Here is a 24500-nt window from a genome sequence, read left to right on the forward strand (position 1 = left end):
GTAGAAAAACAAAAATAAAAATAAATAGGTACCATAGAATGAGTGACATTATGTATAGAAAGTATTCAGGCAACTAAAATACTACCACTCATTTAAAAAGAGGGGGCAGTGAATTCTGCAAGTCTGCATAACGCAGCCATTCTGTTAATATTCTGTTAGCTAGCCTTAAATGGCCCTCAGCTTATTACTGCATCAAGGAAGAGGAAATGTTATGTAAAGGAAATTTATTCCATGGAACAGCCTCTTTTCATTATTCCTCTTAGTCAAATTTTTATGAATATCTGAAAATCTTTAACCCTGTTCCAGACAATGAGTTTTCTGCCTCTTCTAAGTATTTTTCCTTAGACTGAAAAACACTCATTAATATTTGATTATTTCCTGTCATTTCCCACATCTCTCTGATTTTATGGGAGGAACCCTGAAACACTTGATCTTTTTTAAGACAGCTTATCTCCAGAAAGAACAGAGAACTGATTAAACACAATCAAACATAATAATATTCCCTTGTTCTTGTGATCTGAAACAGGCACATTTTCTCCACATGCTTCAAGGCAACAAATACAATTAAATGTGTAATTATTTAAAACATACTCCAAACCTAACAAGCAAGAAGGGGCTTTGCCAGACCACATGTCTGAGAGATCAATTTGGCCAACAAAGGCTGGAGACTACATATATCCCTGAAATAAGAAAGGGAGATGTTTGTGATCATCTGAACGCAGCCCAAAGACATTTGCTTGAGGGCAATAAGCACAAATCAGTATCTTACCTTCAAGAATTAATCCCCTGACTTCCCTCAAAATCTCAATTTTACAAGTCAGACAGCCCTGATAAAAACAATTCACTAATGCAGGCACTGGAATATTTTCATTCACAGTTCTAATTGGAATTTAGTAGCTACATGTCATTCAATTTTTCAGAATAAAAATTTCTCCAGAAATTCTTGCAGATACTGTAAGATTGAATGTGCATTTGTTTAATGGATTCTCCAGAAGGCTTTGGCAAATTCTGAACTTCCATCATGCATTTATTCACCAGTTACCAAGCAACTTATGAATTATTTAACATTTTCCCGTATCCCACTAGCGGATGGGTCTATTATAATATCTCTAAGTTTCTTTCTCCTTTGACTATAATTCTTCTATTTTTTTAAAAAAAGTTCACCTTTTAACTTGGCTATCAAATGAGTCACCTCCCATGGAAAAAGGGCAGAGTGACTGGAGTTACTGTTGAATGTGAGAGAACACCGTGGGCCAAAATACATGTCAAATTGCCACTTCTTTTCTAAGTAAATGCTATGGAGCATCCAGTAACATGGAACACGTCTGGCCTCAGTATTACGAGGAAGCATGCTCCCTTCCTCCAGGAGTTGACAAAGTGACTAGACAGGTGACACTACACATACAAGGAAGCAAGAAATTTGAAAGCAAGGAAGGGACCATAGAGAATGTGCACGGGCTAATGGTTAACCCGAGAACACTGACCTACTCCCCTCTGGAGAGTGAACATGCATGAGTGGTAGAAATACCAGGAACCGGGGCCAAGGCTGCCTGAGGTAACAGACGGATTAACAAAACCTGACCACAGCAGACCCCGTGGTGCAGGCACAGGGCATGAGGAAGAATGGCCTTGGCAAACGGCTCAAGTCGATTTATTCTTCAGCAAACTACCACCAGCCTTCCTTCTCTTCTGTATTTCCCTTATGGTTATTCATACAGAAGGTCCCCTGTCTGCTGTAGGAGACAGGCGAGAGCACCCACAGACCCAGTTAGCATGTCATCTGTTCTCATCCCTCCTCTGTCCTCCACTAGTCTATAAGCTCATTGGGGACACAGGCTCATTTTCACCTCAGCGCCCACCCACGAGATTTGGTTCAATAAACATTTGTTCAACCAACAAGCTGCCAAAATGTGCCCCCAATTTTTCCCCCATTAAAGTAACCTGTCCTCTGCTCTTAGGTGGCAGGTGATCTGACAATCCCAGGAAGGAACGTATTAGTGGGTGTACATGCTTTGCTATCAAATCACTGCCTGGTTTTCGGCCCCAGTTTTCTCAGCTATCAAATGCAAATAACGTTTGTCCCACATACTTGACTAAAACTCCAGGGCACCCTCTAATAGCATTACATAAATGTGGTCAGATTTTACTTAGATTTTGTTGATAATCTGGATTTCTGGCCTCAAAAGTATAGCTTGTCATTTAGGTATCACACATGACACGTCGAGACAGTAAATAGAGAAATCAATATAATGAAAACAGCTAACGGAGACAGTGTTTAGAAGTGGCCTATTTTCAAAAATAAAAATATTCCCCACTAACCTTGATGGGAAGTTTCCTCTTTTTGGAAACATGCAGATTTTACTTGAATTTTTCATTTTCCTTTTACTGGTTGGCCCTGCTCCAGCGGCCCTCTACCTATCAGAGTCGCCAGGGCCTGGCCCTCTCCCAAGCCTCCCTCTTCCACTGCATGGCTGCACATCTCATCTAGATGTGACGGCTCCCGGGTCGGAACCGCAGCTCAAACCTTCCTCTGACTCCAGACTCTCCATCCCATGCCTCTCTGCATCTCCATGAAGCACTCTCTACCCAGCTAATCATGCCAGAAACCAGGAAACCGTGCTCTTCACTCTGTCCCTCTTACTCCCCACCCCCTGAGTCTTGGAGCCCATCCCCCAAGTATGTGTCCAGACCTGTCTCTCACGCTCTCCACGGCCACCCACACCTCACCTGGCCTATCCAGGGCCCACTGTCCCCTGCTTTCACGCCCTCGCTCCTTCAGGCCACTCTCCAAACTGCAGCTGCTGAGACCATTAAACACACTCATCTGCTTCCCCTTTATACTCAAAAGATGACTTCTGATTGCTTTTAGGGGAAATCCTTCTTGTGACCTCAAAGCCCTGATCAGACCCAACCCCATCTGCAGCTCATCACCTCTCACTTTCTCACACTGACCTCCTCTCCTTCTTCAGTGAGCCTCGGGCCTCACCTGTGCTTCCTTTGCGGGGAATTCTCTTACCCCCGCCTCCTGCTTCACCTGGCAACCCCCACCCCACCTGCAAGCCTCCATTTAAATGCCTCATCTTCCTTAAGAGGCCTTCCTAGCACCCCGCCAACCATCCCAGCTTAGAATAAGTCTCCTTGTTATCTATTTCTAAGCATCGTGTACTTGTCCTTTTCAGCTTCATCGCGATTGTCGTTATTGCTATGTGTGTGATGTGTTTAGTGTGGACAGCAAACCCCATGAGAGCTGACCAGGACGGCTGTGCTTGGTGCTCCCCTGGAGTCAGCTCAGTGACAAGCACAGGGGAGCAGAGAGCCGGGGAGCATTCATTCCCCCTTCCTGCCTCCTTCCTGTACTGCTGAGCCTGGGGGGCTAAAATTACATTTCTCAAACTTCCTCAGCAGTGGCCATCTGGCTAACATCACAACGCCGCCTTCCAGGTCAACCTAGAACTGCATCTGTAGTGTTTGCAAAGATTCTTCAAGCCATTCGCATTACCCACTGATACATTAATCCCTTATTATGCAAATCAGCTCCAGTAGCTTCTGCTTTCTGTAATTGAACCCTGACTGATACAGTGCCCCATATGAGTTGAATGACCACTTAATATTCATGAGCACATTTATAACCTACACACATGACAATGTTAAACCATCCTCTTTAGCATATGTCTTATAAACCACTGAAATGTGCTATTTTGTGAAGTGATCCCTTTTGCAAAGCATCTACCCTGTTCTCCCCACCCAGTCACGTTAAGGGAGCCCCTAAGAATCCGAGCTGATAAAAAAACACAACAACTTACTCTTAAGTTTTTAAATCCTCATCTTCTCTGCACAGGCCAGTTTCACCGGGGAAGAGAACTGTTAGTATCATCGGCTAACAGCCTCCATCCACTCATCTGCATCTTTCTCTGACTCAGCTCAGCAGATACACAGAGGTGCAGCTACACAGCCTCTTCGGGGCTTAAAGAATCATGGGGTGAAAGGGCCCTCAGGGAGTTTCCATAACGCACCCTCAATTCAACACTCCGAAGGTGAGTGGAGGCGTGGTAAAGGTCTGCAATCCAAATAACCGGCAAGCTGTAGGTCAGTGTAATGCCAAGACCAAACAGCTGTAGCTGGTTTTTGATGAATGTAGCTGTGTCCCTGCTTGCTACGGGCACCAGTTTAATGCTGTGGAAGAAAGGAGCCCCCGTGCCTGCGGGTTCTGGGATGGTAAATGACTTTCCGCTGGTACAGATGCCCAAGGCCATTCATATTTCCAATTTAATTTTGGAAAACAGTTGTTTCAGTAAATTTCTTGGGAAAATTTAATCTCATAATTACTTCCAGAAATGCTATGAAACCATTCCTGAAGGATGAATGATTCTGTTTCCTCCAGGTCAGTCGGTCAATCACTCAGCACTATTGAACTTCCCCCCAGGAGAAAAGCCAACTATTAAGGAAATGGGAAACACAGCTCTCACTTTCCAAGAATTTCCCATGTGAGGAGAGAAAACAAAAGGAGAAACACAGGTACTTACAACTGACACACGATTCAAATCACCACATATAAAAAGATTACAAATTAGAGAATCCTATTAATAACTGCATCTATGAACACAGATATCAGAATTTTAAAAAGGAGGTGGGAGGAAAGGTGGTTAACTAGACTGAACAGTGTTAGCTTAGTTGTCTCTGAGAAGCAAAGTCTTCAAAGGAAGGTAAGTTTTGTAAAGATGCAAGGGTGGTCGGTCATCTGTGTAATTCCCAGAAGGACCCAGTCCCACTGCTGGGCAGGCAGGGTCCAGCCCTCTAATGTCTGGGGCAACCAAGTGCCCCAGAAAGCAAACTGCTCTGGAGCCACGAGGCCTAGTGCTGTCATTCCAGGCGAGTCAATACCTCTGAACCTGCTCCTGGCTCCCTGAACTAGGGTTATAACCTCATCTAACTGCACCACAAGGTGTCAGATGAGATATGTCAGTGCTTCGAAAACTGTGAGAGGTTATGTCTGTGAAATTTCAAACTAAAGAAGGACCAAGAGAAAAGCTATGGCAAACACGGGGCCTGGAGTTTCAAAAGAGGAAAATGCGGGGGAAAGAAGTGAGTGAACAAGGAAATAGTGTCTCATGAGAAGGAGGTGATGGGGTGCATGCAAGAGATGTTGACAGAGGTCCTGGACCACTTGGTGTAAGAATGATGATCTGACCCAACTCCAAGCAGGCAGAGTTCTGTAGCTTTCTAAGAACAGGTGTCTTTTCTTTTCATCTATAATTCTTTTTGCAAAATATATTTTTATTGATTTCAGAGAGGAAGGGAGAGGGAGAAATAGAAACATCAATGATAGGAATCATTGATTAGCCGCCTCCTGCACGCCTCCTACTGGGGATTGAACCCCCAACCTGGACATGTGCCCTGACTGGGAATTGAACTGGTGACCTCTTGGTTCCTGGGTCGACATTCAACTGCTGGACAGAAAAGGTGAAATCTTAAACCAATGAGCTACGCAATGTGGAAAGTGCCACCATCACCCCTCCTATGTCTGCGAAGTGGACATCCTCTGGGCCAAAGCCTTTTAAAGGAGTTGAAGGCCTCTGTCTCTGGCTGCTGCTGTGACGCTCGGAATGGTGGTGTTTCATGTCCTGCCTTTGGTGAAGCCTGATGTCCCATGCTTCAGAACTGTGGTGTTTCATGTCCTGCCCCTGGTGAAGCCTGATGTCCCATGCTTCAGATGCTTTTATTTAGCCAGTTCACAGCTGTGTGTTTTTTAAAATTTTGTTTTGAAAATACAGTTACGTCTAAAGAACAGAGACAACCACATATCATTCTGGTGTGTTTCCTTTGAGGCTTTTGGGTTCTTAGCAGTTTGCAGATGGCTAAGCTTATACAGTAACCATCCTGTAGCCTGGCTTTTCTCATTTAAGCATTCTTCAAAATACCTTAATGAGTAGGTGCTCAGTAACTGTTTATGAAAACATGATTAAATGGCTAGAAATTACTCAAACATGCCTCTGTACCATAATTCATCTTTGCTTTTTAATGTTGTTGAACTGGACCCTGGTATTTCATCATAGCGAGTATTTGTTCAGGTCAAGAATAGTTTTTTGGTTCTGCATCAGGCTGAGGGCTGGGTCTACGAGCACTGCACTGTTCCACTGAAGAATCATGAAGGGCTGGAGTGGACCCTTCAGTTCAGACAACATAAACTTCACTGTCATCAGCCTCATTAGCCTCTTGGGAGAGTCAAACCCAAAATCCTCTCCATCCTTAAAGGCCACCTTCATATCCATCGACTCTCGTCTTTGCTTATGTCCTTCTCTCAACTCCTATAGCACATTTAATGAAATAATTATATAATCATCCTCTCACTGTTTGATGTCATTTTTTTCTCCTGGGTTTTTTCTCTTGTCCTCCCTGCAATGGACACCAGCTGTTCTTGCTGTCAGCATCTATTCAGCTCCTCTGGCACCAGGCTCTCTCTGACTCCCAGCCCATTTCCAGGAGTGGAACATGTGACCTGTGCCCAAGAAATGAGCACTCTCCGTTCCCCTGTATATGGTGACTGCTTCAGGGACAGGCATACAGTGCAACACAGATCAATGGCAGGCCCAAGACTTTTACTCATTGAGGGAAGACACTTTCTGACTGGACTCAAAGGTGAAAAATGTAGGACGGAGACTATGGAGGCCATCTTACTAGCACAAGGGCGAAGATGAAGCAAACATGAAGAAAGTGGAACTGAGATATAAAGAAAGAATCAGGTCCAGGTAAATTCTGGGAGCCTCTAGACCAGTGATGGCAAACCTTTTGAGCTCGGCGTGTCAGCATTTTGAAAAACCCTAACTTAACTCTGGTGCCGCGTCACATACAGAAATTTTTTGATATTCGCAACCATAGTAAAACAAAGACTTATATTTTGATATTTATTTATTTATTTATTTATTTTATATATTTTATTGATTTTTTACAGAGAGGAAGGGCGATAGAGAGTTAGAAACATCGATGAGAGAGAAACACCGATCAGCTGCCTCCTGCACACCCCCTAGTGGGGATGCGCCCGCAACCCAGGTACATGCCCTTGACCGGAATCGAACCTGGGACCCTTCAGTCCGCAGGCCGACGCTCTATCCACTGAGCCAAACCGGTTTCGGCTTGATATTTATTTTTTATATTTAAATGCCATTTAACAAAGAAAAATCAACCAAAAAAACGAGTTCGCGTGTCAACTCTGACACGCGTGTATAGGTTCGCCATCACTGCTCTAGACCAAACTACTCCTGAAATTCTTTATACATAGGTCAGTAAGTCTCTTCGTGATTGAGCCAGCATGAGTTATTTTCTGTCGCCTGCAAAATCAGTGAGAAAAACAGAATCCTACATGACTTGCCAATTAGATTTTGAGCTCTTTGAGCCTGACATTAGCTTCCTCTGGTTCCCAACAGCACTGAGAATTGTGCTTGATGTCTCATGTACACCTTGGGTCCAGGGCCATGTTTTATTTTGCTTTGTCTTGGTCCCAACACCTAATACTGTGAAGGACATGGCACACATCTATTTGTTACTTCTCAAAGCTCACTTCCAACTAGAATTAAACACTCCCATAGGCACCAATCCCATCTTCCCTGCTGAGGAAGGCAGTCACTAGCAAGGCAGGCCTTCCTGTCCTCGGCACAAGAAATGCATTCACCTCTTGGCATCCAGGGAGAACCGCTGGGAATAACCCCAAGCACTTAGGGCAACAAATGACTTTTAGGAACACAGTTGACAGTCTTCTGTCAACACTTCCAAATTTCAGCGATCTAATATTTGCCTTTTCAAGTAACATCTTAAGTTTTACTTTTTACTTTTGTGGATCTATAACCATTCCTCCAAGAGCAATGTTACATTTTTCTCTTCACCTGAAGAATCTTCAAAAAGGATGCCTTTCATCTCCCCACTCCAAAGCAAAGAAAAAGACCTGTTTCATTGAAAGAAAGACTACATTTAAAAAAACCAAAACTATGCCACAGTGGCAAATGCTGTGTCTGTATTCTTTTCTTTCTTCTTTTTTTTTTTATTGTGGAAAGAACACTTAACATGCGGAAAGAGCCCTCTTAACACCTCTTTAATAGTACAATACAGTATTGCTAACTATAGGCAGAGTGTTGTACGGGAGCTCTCTGGAACTAAATCATCTTGTTCTTTGCTCTTAATAAAATGTCTGCTAAAAGCATATGCCCACAGAAAACATAAGCAAACAAATAGAAAAACAGACACCAAAAATACCCCAAAGACCTGATGACAGCTCAAAATTTGGAAATGTGTTGTCTACCACGTGACTCTGGAATGCATAGAGGCTACCTGGCCTGTCCATCAAAAAGCCCAGGCAGGGGTGAGAGAGAATAGATGGGAATATTGTTATTAACGCTATGACTTTTGAAATAGATGCCATCATGCTAAATTTCAGATCCAGTTATCTTTTTGTGTGTGACAGATATAGGCTAGCACTATTGCGAAATCATTTTCAACTGGGCTGACAAACGGGACCTACCTATTTTCAGGCGCTACAAACCCTACTGAGGTCACTACTACAGAAATATGTGGCGCCAGAAGTACAGACAGGAAAAGAAACGTGTAATTTTTTCTAAGCAATCAGCTATGAATAAAATACAAAAATACTTTACTCACCCCAGAGAGAAATTGTTTTTGAAAAACTTTTGTTGATCTTTTCAGAATTAGACTTTCAAGGCTGTGTGTACTCTTGAATGTGTGGCAGCAAAATGTCAGGCCACAATATAAATCATTTTAGAAAAATATCGCCAATTAGAAAATATGTTATAAAAAAAAAATGACTCTAAGTGTTGAATGCCTTAGAAACTGCAATAGATTTATTCCTGAAAAGAATTGCAATACTTCGCAATATAAGAGCATCTTTAACACTTGAAGGACAGGCACTGGTGGAGAAATCACCATGGCACATTCATGATATATAAAACTTCAAAAAAAAATGCATGGTAAGCTAATGCAAATATATTAAAAAGAAAAACAAGAATGATATTAGGTTTAAAGTACCAAAAAGACAAAATACAGTGACAGTGAAAATGAATTCAAATTTAAGAACCATAATTCTTAAAGAAATTCCATATCTATCCACTAAAATAAGAAAAAAAAATAATTGAGAAACTTTTTCAACTAGATTTTTACCAAATCTCCTCTACTTTATCAACCCAGTGGGATTATGTAGTTGCTACGTAGCAAAAGATCCCATAGGAATGAGAATGAGGACTCCCGCTTTTTATTTATTTTCTTTTTTATTTTCATTAAATTTACTAAGAAGACATTGGTTAATGAAATTACATAGGTTTCAGGTGTACAATTCTATAATACATCATCTGTACACTAGATTGTGTGTTCAGCACGTAAGTCAAGTCTCTTCATCACCATTTATACCTTTACCTTCTTCTACACCCCAACCTTCTACCTTTCCCTCTGGTCTGTGTCTATGAGTTTCACCAAGCCCCAAACCCCTCTCCCCTCTGACAGCTGTCAGTCTATTCTCTGTATCTATGACTCTGTTTCTATTTTGTTTGTTAGTTTATTTTGTACATTAGATGCCACATATAAGTGAAATCATATGGTACTTGTCTTTCTCCGACTGGCTTATTTCACTTAGTGTAATACTCTCCAGGTCCATCCACACTGTCACAAAAGGTAAGATGTCTTTCTTTTTTTACTGCTGAATAGTATTTCCTTGCATAAATGTACCACAGTTTTTTTTTTATCTACTCATCTTCTAATATGTTCTTGGCCTGCTTCCAGATCTTGGCTATTATAAATAACACTGCAATAAACATAGGGGTGTATATATTCTTTTGAGTTAGTATTTTGGTTCCTTTGGATATATTCCTAGAAATGGAGTTACTGGGTCATAAGGCAGTTCCATTTTTAATTTTTTGAGGAAACGCCACACTGCTTTCCACAGTTGCGGCACCAATCTGCAATTCCCACAACAGTGCGCAAGGGTTCCCTTTTCTCTACATCCTCACCATCACTTGTTGTTTGTTCATTTATTGATGATAGCCATTCTGGAAGGTGTGAGGTGATATTTCATTATGGTTTTAATTTGCATCTCTCTGATGATTAGTGATGTTGAGAATCTTTGCATATGTCTATTGGTCACTTGTATGTCCTCTTTGGAGAAGTGTCTATTCAGGTCCCTTGCCCATGGTTTAATTGTAGTGTTTGTTTTTCTGGTGATGAGTTGTATAAGTTCTTTATAAATTTTGGATATTAACCCTTTATCAGATGTATCATTGGCAAATATTCTTCCATTCAGTGGGCTGTCTTTTCATTTTGTTGATGGTTTCCTTTGCTGTGCAAAAACTTTTTAGTTTGATGTAGTCCCACTTGTTTATTTTCCTTTGTCTCCCTTACCTGAGGAAATATATCAGAAAAAATATTGCTACAAGAAATGCCCTCTTTTTTCGTATTGATTTTAGAGAGAGATAGAAACATCCAACGGCTGTCTTCTGCAAACCCTCTACTGGGGATTGAGCCTGCAACCCGCGCAAGTAACCTGACCAGGAATCAAACCTCTTGGTTCATGGGTCGATGCTCAACCACTGAGCCACACCAACTAGGCAGAAAGGCCCTCTTTTTTAATTAGCTCTGGACCCAGTAAAATCCTAGGCATTTAAGTCTGCCAAACAATTCCATTATATTTAAATGTGATCTCCATTTTAAAGAAGAGAGAACTTCATTCAGAAAAATTCAATAACTTGCCCAAGATCACAAGGTCATGCTTAATTCCACAACAAAACCCGCAGCTTTTCTCATCCTTTTGATAGGATCTCTGTAAGGCCAAGAAGACCTCCAGGCCACGTGGGACCACACAGCGCCAACCAGGAGCCAAGAGCTCTGGGGTTGGTCCTGGCTCCCACATGACCAGACTCACCACCACCACCCTGGCTCCCCTCAGGAGGAAGTTGGACTGGGTGGTCCTGGTTCCTTCTGGTTCTAACAGTTGAATTCATTTGAAAAATGAGCTTTAACCAGGTTTCAATGATTATCCCTCTCTTTTCTCAAGCATATGCCACCCAACAGTTCATAATACATATATTACTATAGCCTTTTTAGCCACAAAATGACTCAATTACCCTGAGGACTCTCTGGATAAAAGGCCTTCATTTAATAGCCTTAAGGACTGGATCAACTAGCCAATCTCTTCAGGGCAATAAGGCCGTGGCAGAGCTGGCTATCTTTACTAGTAGTGCAGCTTCAATGTAACATCTTACGATGTAGCTTCCCTGTCAGCCCACATACTTCCCTCCCACCGTGGAACTTTCAGTCCTCCCAGCTGTAAGCTTCAGAAACTGTGTCCCTAACACACTGCGCAAGCTCTGATGATCGTTTCCATGACGCTGCCTAGCTAGATGTGAGCTCCTTGAGGGCAAGACACAACCTTATCCCTGTATCCCCAGCACCTACTCCTTGCTACCTCACTGGGCAAAGTAGCAAGTGTTTAATAAATGTTTACTTGAATATTATCTTTTTTTAAAAAAAAAAAGGCAGGCAGATGAGAGAAAAGAATCTAGGTGATCTATATACTTTATGATTAACAGGATCCCATTAAGCCCTTACCAAGGACAGGACTCTCATTTTGCATAAAAAATCTATTCCTGAAAGGTAAGGAGATTTATAAATTGATTCATAATTTCCTAGGATCTTAACCTTAATTTAAGATGTGGTACTTCCTTGGAGTTTTCTATAATAATCTATATATCCCCAATCTCTGACAACAATGATACTTAAGCCCTGGCTGGTGTGGCTCAGTTGGTTAGATGTTTTCCTGTGCAGCGAAAGGTTGCCGGTTTGATTCCTGGTCAGGGCACATGTCCAGGTTTCGAGCTTGACGCCTGATAGGGGGCATGTCTCTCTCTCTGTCTCTCTCTCTTTCTCTCTCTCAAAATCAGTGAAAATCTTTTAAAATAAATAAGTACTTAAATACACTATAGAGCCTCTATAACTCAAGAAAATTTGCAGGATATTTTTTTAAAGCAAAAAAGTATGTCATCAAACATGATCACCATCTTAGTTAATCTATGCTTTCAAGACTTGAGTGTTTTAACTTAGACCATTTATCTAGCCTTACAGTTGCAAACCATAACATGACAAAATCATTTGTTATCTGCAAGAGTCTAAAATGAATCAGATGGTATTTTCCCTTAAAAGATAAGGTATTTATCCTCCAAACTCATCTTGTTCTAAATTGAAGCTTGCGTAGATTACACTCTACCTATGTGTATGAATGTTTTTGCTGTATGAGAACAGATAGGCCATGGAACCCTGTCAATCAAGGATACCCTCCTCACTCAATGTCCTGTCCCCAAGCAGGGGCCAATCCAGAAGGCTTCAAAAGAGGGAGGCATTTTAAAGCAAGTTTGAAGGGAAAGGAAAGAGGGGACAGACTACGGGAACGATGTTTCCTAATTCCAGAAGAGCAGGGCAGACAACATAAAGGAGGAGGCAGAAAAGCAGTGTGCCTGGACAGCAGAGGGACTCCTTGCCAGACCTGGGAAACCCTACCACAAGGCAATGAGATCACCGGATAATGAGATCATTGTTGGACGGCAGCTCCGGCTCACAGAAGCCCTGGAGCCACTCAGCCCTTTCCCTCTCCCAGCTGAGCTCTGCTCCCTCTCTGGCTCGAAAGCAGCGAGCCCACTGCCTTGTATTCTGCAGGCCTTTCTAATCACCTCATTCCAACTCTGTGGTCTAAGTCCGTGTGAGCTTTTAATTTAAACCATCAGCTCCTCGAGGGCAAGGAAGCTGCCCTTTAAGGATGTCCTTCTCCTTCCTTGATACCTGGTATATGTAGTAAGTACTCAACAAATGCCGTCTGAACGACCAGTCGGTGAATGAATACATTATTTTCAGTGTTTTGAAGCACAGAGTTATAGATATCTAAGGCAGACTCTAGGGCTGAGGACCGGAGAGAAGAGGCTGAAAATGAGAAAACCAGATATAGGCGGAAAAGCACAAATACGGGGGAAGATGAGGAAAGGGAATGGCATGTGGAAAGAACCCTGTGAATTCCGTCAGGGGCCAGATGAACTAACGATGTGCAAGAGTAAAAATTCCTTAGCTGCTAGAAATGATCGCCTTGCAATTCATTATGAAGCCAAATCTGGCAGGCGGAGTGCAAGCATGACAAGAGGAAAACACAGGTCGTTGGCCGCCACTTACGCTGCAGGAAGCAGCAAAGACCAGCTCTGTCTCCCGTCTCTCCTTTCAGTGGAGGGTCTGGCACCACTCCTCACGCAGGACATTCTCCACCTCCCTATTCCACTACTTTTTCACTTTTAAAAATGGACTAAATTTCATTAACCCAGCATCTCCATTGTTCTAGCAGACTGCATTCTTCCATCAGTCTAGCTCCTAACTTCCCACACTCCAGATCCTCTCCTTTTCCCCTTTGCTAAATGTAATTCAAAGAACCAAGAGCCTTCTATAAGATCAGAAGAGACTTCTCTCTGGTTTGAGTCCAACATTCCAGTGAGATTCTGCTGACCGCTGAAGAGGATTTCTGAAATGTTATGCTATGAGGTTTCCAAAAGGCAACCTCAACTTGATATTTGTCAGCATGCTAATAGATTCGATTGGTAATCAAGGGTTCTTGCCTTCAGTATTGAGCTCTGCCCATCAATATGCAAGGTACATCATTGTTTGCCTGGAGAAGGGGGAATAGACTCCGGAGCTAGATTAAAAGCTCAGTGGACAAGATACAAGGTGATGTAAAAGGAACCATTAGCCTGACGACCACTGAGAAAAGCAAGGGCCGCCACCAGGAAATGGAGAGATTTTCTCACCCGGGAGAAGGTAAGAAAAGGCCTAGTCTGCTAATCCTACCAACAGTCTGTGACCATTAGCAGACCAACCATTCGAGCTTGGTATCAGCAATAAATTGAGAACATCCTCGCAATTCCAGCTGTATTTCAAGTCCTGGCTCCCAATCAACTGTCTGTGTGATCTCAAAGGACATATCTGGGAGCCTATTTCCTTTTCTGTGTATCTGTAACAACCGTAGGTGTTTCATATGTATTTGCTAAATTAGTAACTAAAGACTTAACTAAAATAATGTATGCAAAGAATTGGCACATAATTGGTGATTTATAAATATTCGTTACTTTGATCCTTTGCTTCCCCTCTAACTTTTTTTTAAAAAATTATTTTTTTATTGATTTCAGAGAAGGAGAGGGGGAGAGAGACAGAAGCATCAATGAGGGAGAATCATTGATTGGTTGCCTCCTGCACGCCCCCTACTGGGGATCAAGCCCGCACCCTGGGCATGTGCCCTTGACCGGAATTGAACCTGGAACCCTTCAGTCTGTAGGCCAATACTCTATCCACTGAGCCAAACCAGCCAGGGCCCCTCTAACTTTTAAGAAATGCTTTGTGTGTATTTTCCATGTGGTTTTCTGTTTGGCTTTTTCTTAATGTATCAAATTAATAGTCACTTTTTCTAATTATAACGGTAAAAAAGTGAACCTGATACATATTACATTTGTGAATTGAAAAATGTACCAAATTCTTGTCCAGAAAGACTTGATTATATTCTTATCAACAATGTATAACTGTTGTTTTAATTTACATTGATTACTATTGTGGTTGAACATTTTCCTATTTATTGATCATTTATATTTATCTGTGGTTTTTCTTGTTCATGTTTTTTACCCATTTTCTACTAAATTGATTTTTCTTCATTATACACACATGACTTTAGAGTTGCCAGGATTTCTCCATGTTTTTCTTTTGATTTTACTTATGATAAGATTGATGATAAGAAGTTTTCAGTTTTATGTGGTTAAATCTGTCAGTCTTTCCCTTTAGGTTTTAAGTTTGATGTTCACTTGTTTTATAAACAAAATATCTACAATTTTTGAAATGTTTTACTCTTTACTTTTTAATACTAATAAATTTTAAACAGCTTTAACACATAAGAAACAGCTTTATGATATTAATACAAATTACTATCCCAGAGCTACAAATACTTGCATTTGTAAACTAAAAAAAAATGTATTTGTGTGTAGGTAGCACATTTCATTAAAGGTCTGAGGTTTAAATCAGAATTCTAAAAACACAAAATTAAATATTAGACATCAATGTTCTTTTGTTTCCCAATATATGAAGTTTCATTTTTGTTCACAAAATATAGATGTGGGGTTCTTGGGGAAAAAATTAATATACATGAAAATTAGGAAAAAACATTCTGTAATACTGATACCTAAAATAACCATAATTAATATTTTGAACATTTTTATATATATACATATATATCTTTATGTATATATTTAATACATTCATAGAGATACACATATACATATGTACACATGCATATGTGTACATAAACAATTGCCTCTATATGTGTCTTATCAATTTTTGAGGTATAATGACTTTAAAACATATCAAATAACCTATCAACCACAGTTTTTAGGGTGGCGGGGGGTGTGGGGGCGGGGGGGACTAGGGATGTACAAAAGTCTCCAGAGAAACCTTTCAACGCCTCTTTCCCTAATTTACCAAAGGACAGCTTCTTATGCAGCAGAAAGGCATGAATTTAGGAAGTCTGTTTTGAAGATTTATCAATCCCAAAAGATATAACCAAGTATTTAGGAAGAACCAAGGAAAAACTCTAAAACTCTAGTGAGAAGGCAACTGCAAGCCCCAAGGTGAACAGAGCCACGCTGTCAGCATCGTGCAGATGGCTTATCAGCAAACGCCTGCTGCAGCCTGCACAAACCCACGGCGGTCCTTCCCCTGGGCCAGCACTCACTGCACTGTTTCTGGGCGCCTACTCTTCTACAGGCCCCGTCTGAAACAGACAGGCATCGCTGCATTGGATAAGCCTTCCCCCTTGCTCCCATATACACATTTTCCGATTATATTTGTAAACAGTCTTTAATAATTTTATGGTGATAAGAGTAATATGCCAGGAGAACATCAGAATAACCAGCATTTGCATTTCTGCAAGTAAGTTAATCCCTGGCTGATGCCATTCTATAAGCTGTATGTATAAAGGGCAGGGAGAATCCATCCACTGTGCTTGCTTTGGTAAAACTACTTGAGTAAAATACAATACTAACAAGTATACCAAATAAAATCAAAAGAAAAAGATACTCATGTTTTAACCCATAGACTGTAATCTTATAAAAATAATAGTGTGTTCACTAGCACAGAAATTGTTCATCAGCTTCAGAATAATATTTTCCACAATCTGTAAAATACCTTATTTCACCATGTAAGAGTGGGTACCAATGACCTCATAGACTGGTTAAAAGAGCAAGAGCTTGATCAGGTAGCAAGGAAATTAAAATAACTAGTATTTAATTATATCCCATTAAATACCCTTAAATTAATATCTCATGTAGGAAAAAGAAACCAGCAAATTTTGATGTGTGTATTCAAATATAGTCTACGATTCTTGAAATACTACACGATTATTTCGTAGAATACCAGTTATAATTATGGCAGCAAGTACCTTAAGATCCTATTATAAACTCGTTGGCGTTCATACCAAAGTTTAGAGTGGGAAAGTCATCTATGTGGTTTTAATAATTCTTCAACAAACAAAGGATCATTTGTAAAATGAATGGTCATAAAAACAACACCTAACAAATTAAATATTTTTTCATATTACTTTCCATGGACATACTTTTCACACCAAAACTTTAATATGGGAGATTATAAAATTGAAATTCTCTTAGAAAGTGAATCCTTTACTGCTATTTCTTGACTAGAAAATGTCTTTCAGGCAGTTTTCCTTAGAGACTAGTACTTGTAAAAGAACATTAAATAATAACTTTGAACAGCAGTTGTTAAACCCCTCCAAAATATTTGAGAAATAAGTTATGCTTTCATGATTGTTATGACTCAGCCATGGAAAATCCTGAAGTTTTCAGTGAACTTATAGCGATATTTTTAATTGGTCTTTAAAATTTTCTGCAGTAAAATCTTAAGAGATTCTCTAAAAGTTTCTCAAGTGTTTTCATCACTGACTATCACTAACTATAAGACAATGGGTTGATTTCAAACCAAAAGTAAGGCTTTTCTTGTCTAGTTATAAAAAAAATTCTTCTTTTCTTGGATGCTGGATGAACAAGATGCTTTGGGTTGCATTTCAATATGGCACAAAGTAAAAAGCCCTTTGTTGATTTACAAGTTAGTTAGGCAGCTCCCAACTCAGAATGTATTTTTTCTAGAATTTAATGTTACAGATAGAAGTTCGTTTTCTAAATTAGTCCACAAAATTCTGTATTACTCATCTGTAAATGAAATACCACTGCATGTGTTTTAATGCAGAAAATACCAGAAGGTAATCAACATTAACCATTAAACAAAAAACAAACTACTAGTGGAAATTATACAGAAAAATATTTACTTCTCTTGAAGCCTGGTCCTTGAAGCAAAACATAGTTTGGACTGTTTTTGGAAAAAACAAACGAGATAATTTACTCACAAAGTCTGGGGATGTATCCTCATGTCTGGCTTCTGTTAACTGTTATGTTTCATTTGTTTCATTTTGAATAGAACACCCATGGTTTCAATACCTGTTCTTTTGTTGCTACTTGATAATAACACCCTCATTATATAGAAAACTACCAGTGTAAATTTGTTTAGGACAAGCATGTTTAACTGGAGAGAAAGGTCACTTGTACGTTCCCAGAGCTTTCGGGAGCTCTGGAGACTGAAGACATTGTACTTAAGCTTTATTCCACTTCAAAATGTATGGGTCTGCAATTCTTTGATAGGTAAATGTTCCAAGTGCCGACCATATGTTTTCCAAGTAAAATCAGAGGAGATTTTATACACACACACACACACACACACACACACACACACACACAGAGAGAGAGAGAGAGAACGAGGAAAACAAGAGGCTGAAGATCAAAAGAGAGGTCAGAAAAGATATGTGTGTATAAGTGAAACAACAACAAACAAACAAACACCGTGCCTGAGGTGGAAATTAAGTTAAGAAAGAAAGAGGAAGAAGGAAGAAGGAAGAAGGACAACTGGTTACATGAGTCACCTCCAGCGAGAGAAGAGAGCAACCTGTTGTCAAAGAGAGCAGAGCTGCGGACCGGTGGCTCCCACCCAGAGAACACAAGGATGCAGGAGGGCTCTCAGCCCCCAAAGCTCCAGGGGCAAGTACCGGGCAGGGTGGTCTTAGAGAATCCAGAACACTTCCCTTTTAAGAATAATCATCACTCTCAGAAAATATGAATAGCTTTCTAATTGGCACACCTGTTTATTTGTAAGCTCGGTGTACCTGAATGAATACAGGACGGGGCAAAAGTAGGCTTACAGTTGTGAATACACAAAAAGGAGTTTACTCTTGTTATTACTTATTAATTATTGTATTGTTTTCCATATGAAAACTACCTTTGCCCCACCCTGTTTTGATCTGCTCAGTGAGCCAGTTACAGAAGGGAGGCCTGGCAGCCACAGAAGCAGAGCACTTCATCTCAGTGCTGTGTCCCGGGGCACCGGCAGTCATCCAGATATAAATTACTGTCCCACGTTCCAATCACCTACGCTATCTCTTAGTGCTTCCATCAACTGCAGTCTTTTAACAGAGTAATTGTAACAACACATGTAATTTAAACTTCTTTTGGCAACTAAAAAAGATTGTATACTTATTCTTCAAGTTCTATCTGATTCATTTCTTCCAGAGAAAAATGGATCAAGAAATTCCTTATCCATAGTGATTTAACCTTAAAATATAACCACTTCAGCCCTAACTGGTTTGGCTCAGTGGATAGAGCGTCAGCCTGTGGACTGAAAGGTCCCAGGTTCGATTCTGGTCAAGGGCATGTACCTTGGTTGCGGGCACATCTCCAGTAGGAGGTGTGCAGGAGGCAGCTGATCGATATTTCTCTCTCATCGACGTTTCAAAATTTCTCTCTATCCCTCTCCCTTCCTCTCTGTAAAAAATCAATAAAATATATTTTTTAAAAAATATAACCACTTCAGTGTCTTACATATGCGTAATTCTCACTAACACAAATACTTGGAAATACAAAGCATGTCTGTCAAAGGTGCGCCTGAGAATATATACAGAGACAAGTCCAGCCAAATGTGTAGGGTGTCCACACTTTAAAGGGAGTAGGGATGGAAGAGCCAGAAAAACAGAAATGAACACTCAAGTCCAGAGGAGACAGATGCAGAGAAAAATTCCAGGGCAGATTAAGACGGGGCAGAAGGAGAGACACAGAGGCCTACACACGACAGACACCGAGATAGGGAAGCATATGGAAGAGTCTGGTAACTCAGAACATGAGTCATGCCAACCTTGGCTTAGGACAGCCTTGTTCAAAACGTTAGCAAACTCCAGACAGCTAATTCCAGCCCTCAAGTCCCCAAAACGTGGGCTGGAGGCTGATTTGTTATTAACTAAGAAGTAGCAAAGGGGATCAGGACAGGACACCCCAAAATATGACACTTTGACATAAAAATTATTTTGAGCTGAAGGCATTTGAGTTCCTGAAACCGACTATTTGCCTAAAAGCGGAACTTCTCAGAAGAATTCAAATGTCACAAATGCTGTCACTGGGACCGACTCTTGAGAGAAGAGAGGTCAATACCACAGCCAGACAGACTTTGTCACAAAATATCATACCTCCCATCCAGTCTCCTAAGGGCCCTGTGTCTTTCCAAAAAGTCAATTGCTTTTCCGAAAGTCCCCTCTCTCCCTCCCTTTCCCTAATAAATTAGGTATACAGCCACCAAATTCCAAGGGCTCCTCACCTAGCCTGGGCCATGCACATGTTAATAAACTCATATTTTTCTCTTGTCAACTCATATTTGTCTTTTGTCAGTTTAATTTACAGCGCCCCAGCCAATGAACCTAAAAAGATGAGTTTTTCCTCCCCTACAGTAGCAGTATGAAATTTTTCAAGAAAATGAGTGAGCTCCATAGAAGCCTTCTAATATTAACAGAGTCTCATTTTCAGGGGAGGGAACCAGTCCACAGATCACATTCCTGCAGCCTCACCTCCTGCCTCCCTCCCAGTCCAGGACCAAGAGAGTAAGCACTGTCCCAGTCCTCTGAGCACTGAGCACACTGTACTACCAGACTGCTGTGCCACTGGCTCCGGCCTGAATGCCCTCAAAGCCCTGATCGCCCAGGTGGCAACTTCTACGGAGTTCAGCTCTTACCTCCTCCTCCGGGGCGTGCTCCCCACCAGAGGTGATTTGGGTTCCTTTCCTATGTCACGAACACATTATCATTAAGCTTACATGGAAAAACTTCCAACTATACTGACTTCTTAAGGGCAAGACCTGGGGTTTATTCCTTTTTGTTTTTCCAGAACTTAATGCAGGAAAATGCAACCAGTGTTTATGAATTAATTAAATGATCACAACAGTCAAAGGTAGACCTAGAACTAGAACCGGGTAGCCCATTTCTGGTTCAGGGGTCTAGTTTCAAGTCAAGGGCATATTAAGCTCAACGTAGCATGCAATAACCAGAAATAAATTTTTAAAGGTATACAAATCATTTTAACAGCATTTAAGCATATATCAAACACAGTTCCAAACCAACTGTAACTGCACCAGACCGTTCTAAGCAAAAAGAATCCCACTATTCATCTAATCGTGGACTATTACACAATAGAAAGAGAGCAAGCACTGTTCCCAATACAACCCATAATAACCTAGGCCCTTAGCAGGATGACTGACAGTCCTTATAATTTTATCCCAGGGAGAACAATAATAGATACTATTTTTATTCATACCGGTATTTAATCCTCTTCCTGAGTAATATACTGGATGGCACTAATTTCTACGGGTTAATTATATATTCCCGCCAACAGGTTTTTCTTTAACTTTGTTTTATTGGATTCAGAGAGCCATCCCAGGATATCGCAGCCGAATCAAAAGTCATTTCATCAACTGAAAGACGAACTTATTTTATGCAGAAATGTGCTGTGCAAGCAAGGCGTGTTGCCTCCACCCTCTTGGTTCTAAACAGAGCCTTTGTTTTTCTTCTGCTTCTTCCTGTTTCTAATATGGTGTCAAATCTGCTTCGTGCAGGCTGACAACCGAACAGTTAACCACAGGGACACAAACTTTCACTTTCCTTAACATCGTGGACTTAGAGCAACTAGTAGACACTGTCTTGCACATGGAATGTATTTACAAAACATTAACTACACTGACACTATTAACTACATACACTGTATCGACACTATTCTGCACTAATAATCCCTTTTGTCTTACAACACTTTCTTCAGGTGAAAGGCCCGTTTCCACACTTATCCAACACCTCTACTTCTAAAAATCATGCTGCAGTGATTAGAGAGAGAAGAAGGAAGGGACTCGGGAGCAAAGAAGGAGAGGTTTGCTGTTTTTACTACTCAACTTTTGTTCCTTCAACATCCAGTTACGGTATGCATTTAACCAAATGTTAATTGTGCATCTACTTTAGGCCAGGCACTAAGCTAGGTACAGTTCTCTACTCTTAGCTCCTGCTGACAATGGATGGAAATATTTTCTGAAAGTGAATTTCATATAGATTCCGTATAGTATTAAACATTTTTATTTGAACTACTAGCCAGTTTTGTTGTACTAAGAGATTTCCAACTGTAGTTTACTTTGGCAGTTAAAAGGCAGCCAAGGTAACCATTATTCAAAGAAAATGTATTTACTTAAGCTTTAGGAGACCATAGCTCAGGGTGGCCATCACTGTATGTGCCAACTTTCGGGTCCTTCCTTCTTACAATTTACACTGTTTGTTACTCAAATAACACTGATTAGTACACTGATTATTTGCAACATTTAAAAAATTATTTTAAATATATATTCTTTTATTTCAGAGAGGAAAGGAGAGAGATAGAAACATCAATGATGAGCGAGAATCATTGATCTGCAGTCTCCTGCACACTCCACAGTGGGAATCAAGCCCACAACCCAGGCATGTGCCCTGACTGGGAATCAAACTGGGAACTCCTGGTTCACAGGTCAACGTTCAACCACGGAGCCATGCCAGCTGGGCAAGGCACCATTTGTATTAATACGAGAGTGGAGAAAGTAACAAACAAATGAAATTCTCCCATCACAGCCACCATTACAATAACAGGAAATAAAAAAAGGTCGGTAAACAAGCCATTATAAGTTAGGAAAAGCGTCTCCTTAACAAACAGGATGATTCCCTTACATGATCGCTGTAGTATATTCCTTATGACATGAGAATTACAAGTGGGCTGTCATGTCCACTCTACATGGTGAAGAGAAGAGAAACAAGGCCAGGAAGTGTTAAAGCCTCACTAACCCTCAGGCATCATCTTTGAATGCTATTTCTTTGATATTCCCCAACCTGGACAAAGAAAACTAATTTACATTTTGGTAAAAGAACAACTTATTGTACATGATGATCTATTCCTTAAATGCTATTGGATGCTGATGGCAATCCCAAGTACCATTTGTGGGTAAGTGAGCAAACTCCACCTCCGTGCGCTACAGGGCAGTCTGCTGCGCAGCTCCTGCTCTTCCTCGTGCCTCTCCTCCTTTGGTCTCCTCCTAAGGTGCAATGTAGAGTATTTTTAAAAATGTACTATTCCACTGCTCCAGATAATATGTGCTTTCATTTCCCCAAGGTTTCTTCTACTTCATAGAACTCTTTACCAAGTTGCATTAAGTAGCAAATAAAGTTAAGACTTATATGCCCTCCCCTGCAGGTCTGGTCGCCCCTAAATGCCCTCTCCTGCAGGCCTGGTCACCCCTAAATGCCCTCCCCTGCAGGCCTGGTCCCCCCCCAACTGCCCTCCCCTGCAGGCCTGGGTCCCACCAACTGCCCTCCCCTGCCAGCCTGGTACCTCCCAACTGCCCTCCCCTGCCAGCCTGGTACCCCCCCCAACTGTCCTCCCTGCAGGAATGGTCCCCCCAAATGCCCTCCCCTGCAGAAATGGTGCCCCCCAACTGCCCTCCCCTGCCAGCCATCTTGTGTCCACATGGGGGTGGCCACCTTGTGTTGGAGTGATGGTCAATTTGCATGTTACCCTTTTATTAGATAGGATTGCCAAAGGTGACATTCTAAAAGTCTGAATGTGGCAGGAAAAAGTTACAGGGGGCGAGTCTCTTCACCTCGTGCCGTTTCACTCTAACAGCCTTTCCGCTGTGGAGCACGGGTGGGAGGCCCACTGAGGGAATGGCTGGTTCAACCATGAGCTGATGAGGGAGGCTTTTTTGACAGCTGCCCACAATCCAGTTATTCATGGGCCCTTTTTTGCTGAAGAATCATAGAAGACAGGGCAAGAAGTAAAAAATTCCTTTGTTCACTGACAATTTGCTGAGCACCTGTTACATTCCCAGCACTGAAGGAGGTGCCGAGGGAACAGTGGTGAATGAAAACCCCTCACCCTCAGGGAGCTTTTAGTGTGAGGAGACAATTTGAAAAACACAGAGAAAGTCAGTGGTTCTCAGTGCTGTGGTGGGGAGGGTGGAGGAGGAGCGGGAGGCTGAGGGATGGAAGGAGGAGGGCTGTGGTTTTGTCCTAGGGACTCAGGCAGGATGGGCCTCTCTGGTAACTCAGACCTGAAGTAACTGAGGGACCACGCAGTGCAGGACTGTCACTGCCGTGTGTGTGTGTGTGTGTGTGTGTGTGTGTGTGTGTCTTTTAAAGACTTTAACCAGAGTTTAGAACTATATATGGCAGGAGGTTAATCTGATACAAGTCACACTGCCAATACCAAGAAACAGAGGGAAAAAAAAGAGCACATTATTTTATTGCAAATTCCCTGTATTTCTCTTTAATATTATAATTAGGGCATTATCTTCATTTAAAGAAAATTGTAATTATAAATAATTTCTGCTATTCTACAAGTTTCACATCAAGATAGTAAAGGAGGCCACAATACATGTGCTGTGGGAGAGGAAGTACTGGGCCCGTGGGGCTGAGTATTCCTGCCGTGGTGTGGTCATTCACGGGGAGTCCATGCTGCGCCCCCTCCCGAGGTTACAGTGCAGGGGGCCACACCGAAACTTAACAGGCAAGTCAAATAATTAAATAACTATCAGTTGTAAAAATGTTCTAAAAGAGACAAACAAGGGGTTTATAGAGGATAGGGTTGGGGGGAGGTCTGTTTAAATATGAGGGTCACGGAAGAATTCTCGGAGGAGTCCCAGGAGGGAGAGCAGAATGTCCCCAAAGGCTGTGAGGTAGCATTTTATACTTGGGGCACATCTCAATTTGGACTGGCCACAGTTCAAGTGTCCCATAGCCACAGCCCTGTGGCTGCCATGTGGGACCGCAGAGAACGCCGAGACAGAACTGGCTCTGAGATGATATAAATGTTGAAGATAAGTCACAGGTTCATGGTTGTTCAGTACGCTATTCTCTTGACTTGAAATTTATTAAAGTTTCCATTAATAAAAAGTTAAAAGAAAAATATACCCTCAAAAGCATATCTAGTTGTCAGTTTTCTACAAACGATTTTCTTAGATTAACTCATACCAAGAAATGGCAGATCCTAAAACCATCAGAAAAA

The 24500-nt window shown here is 41.3% G+C and overlaps 1 protein-coding gene across 2 annotated transcripts in view; it reads right to left on the bottom strand.

The window, feature by feature from the left end:
* PIP4K2A (phosphatidylinositol-5-phosphate 4-kinase type 2 alpha) overlaps positions 1-24500 on the bottom strand; it is a 177044-nt gene that overhangs the window by 122246 nt on the left and 30298 nt on the right. The window lies entirely within an intron of this gene.

This window comes from Myotis nattereri (genome assembly GCF_964212035.1).
Source record: "Myotis nattereri genome assembly, chromosome: 1".
Lineage (NCBI taxonomy): Eukaryota > Metazoa > Chordata > Mammalia > Chiroptera > Vespertilionidae > Myotis > Myotis nattereri.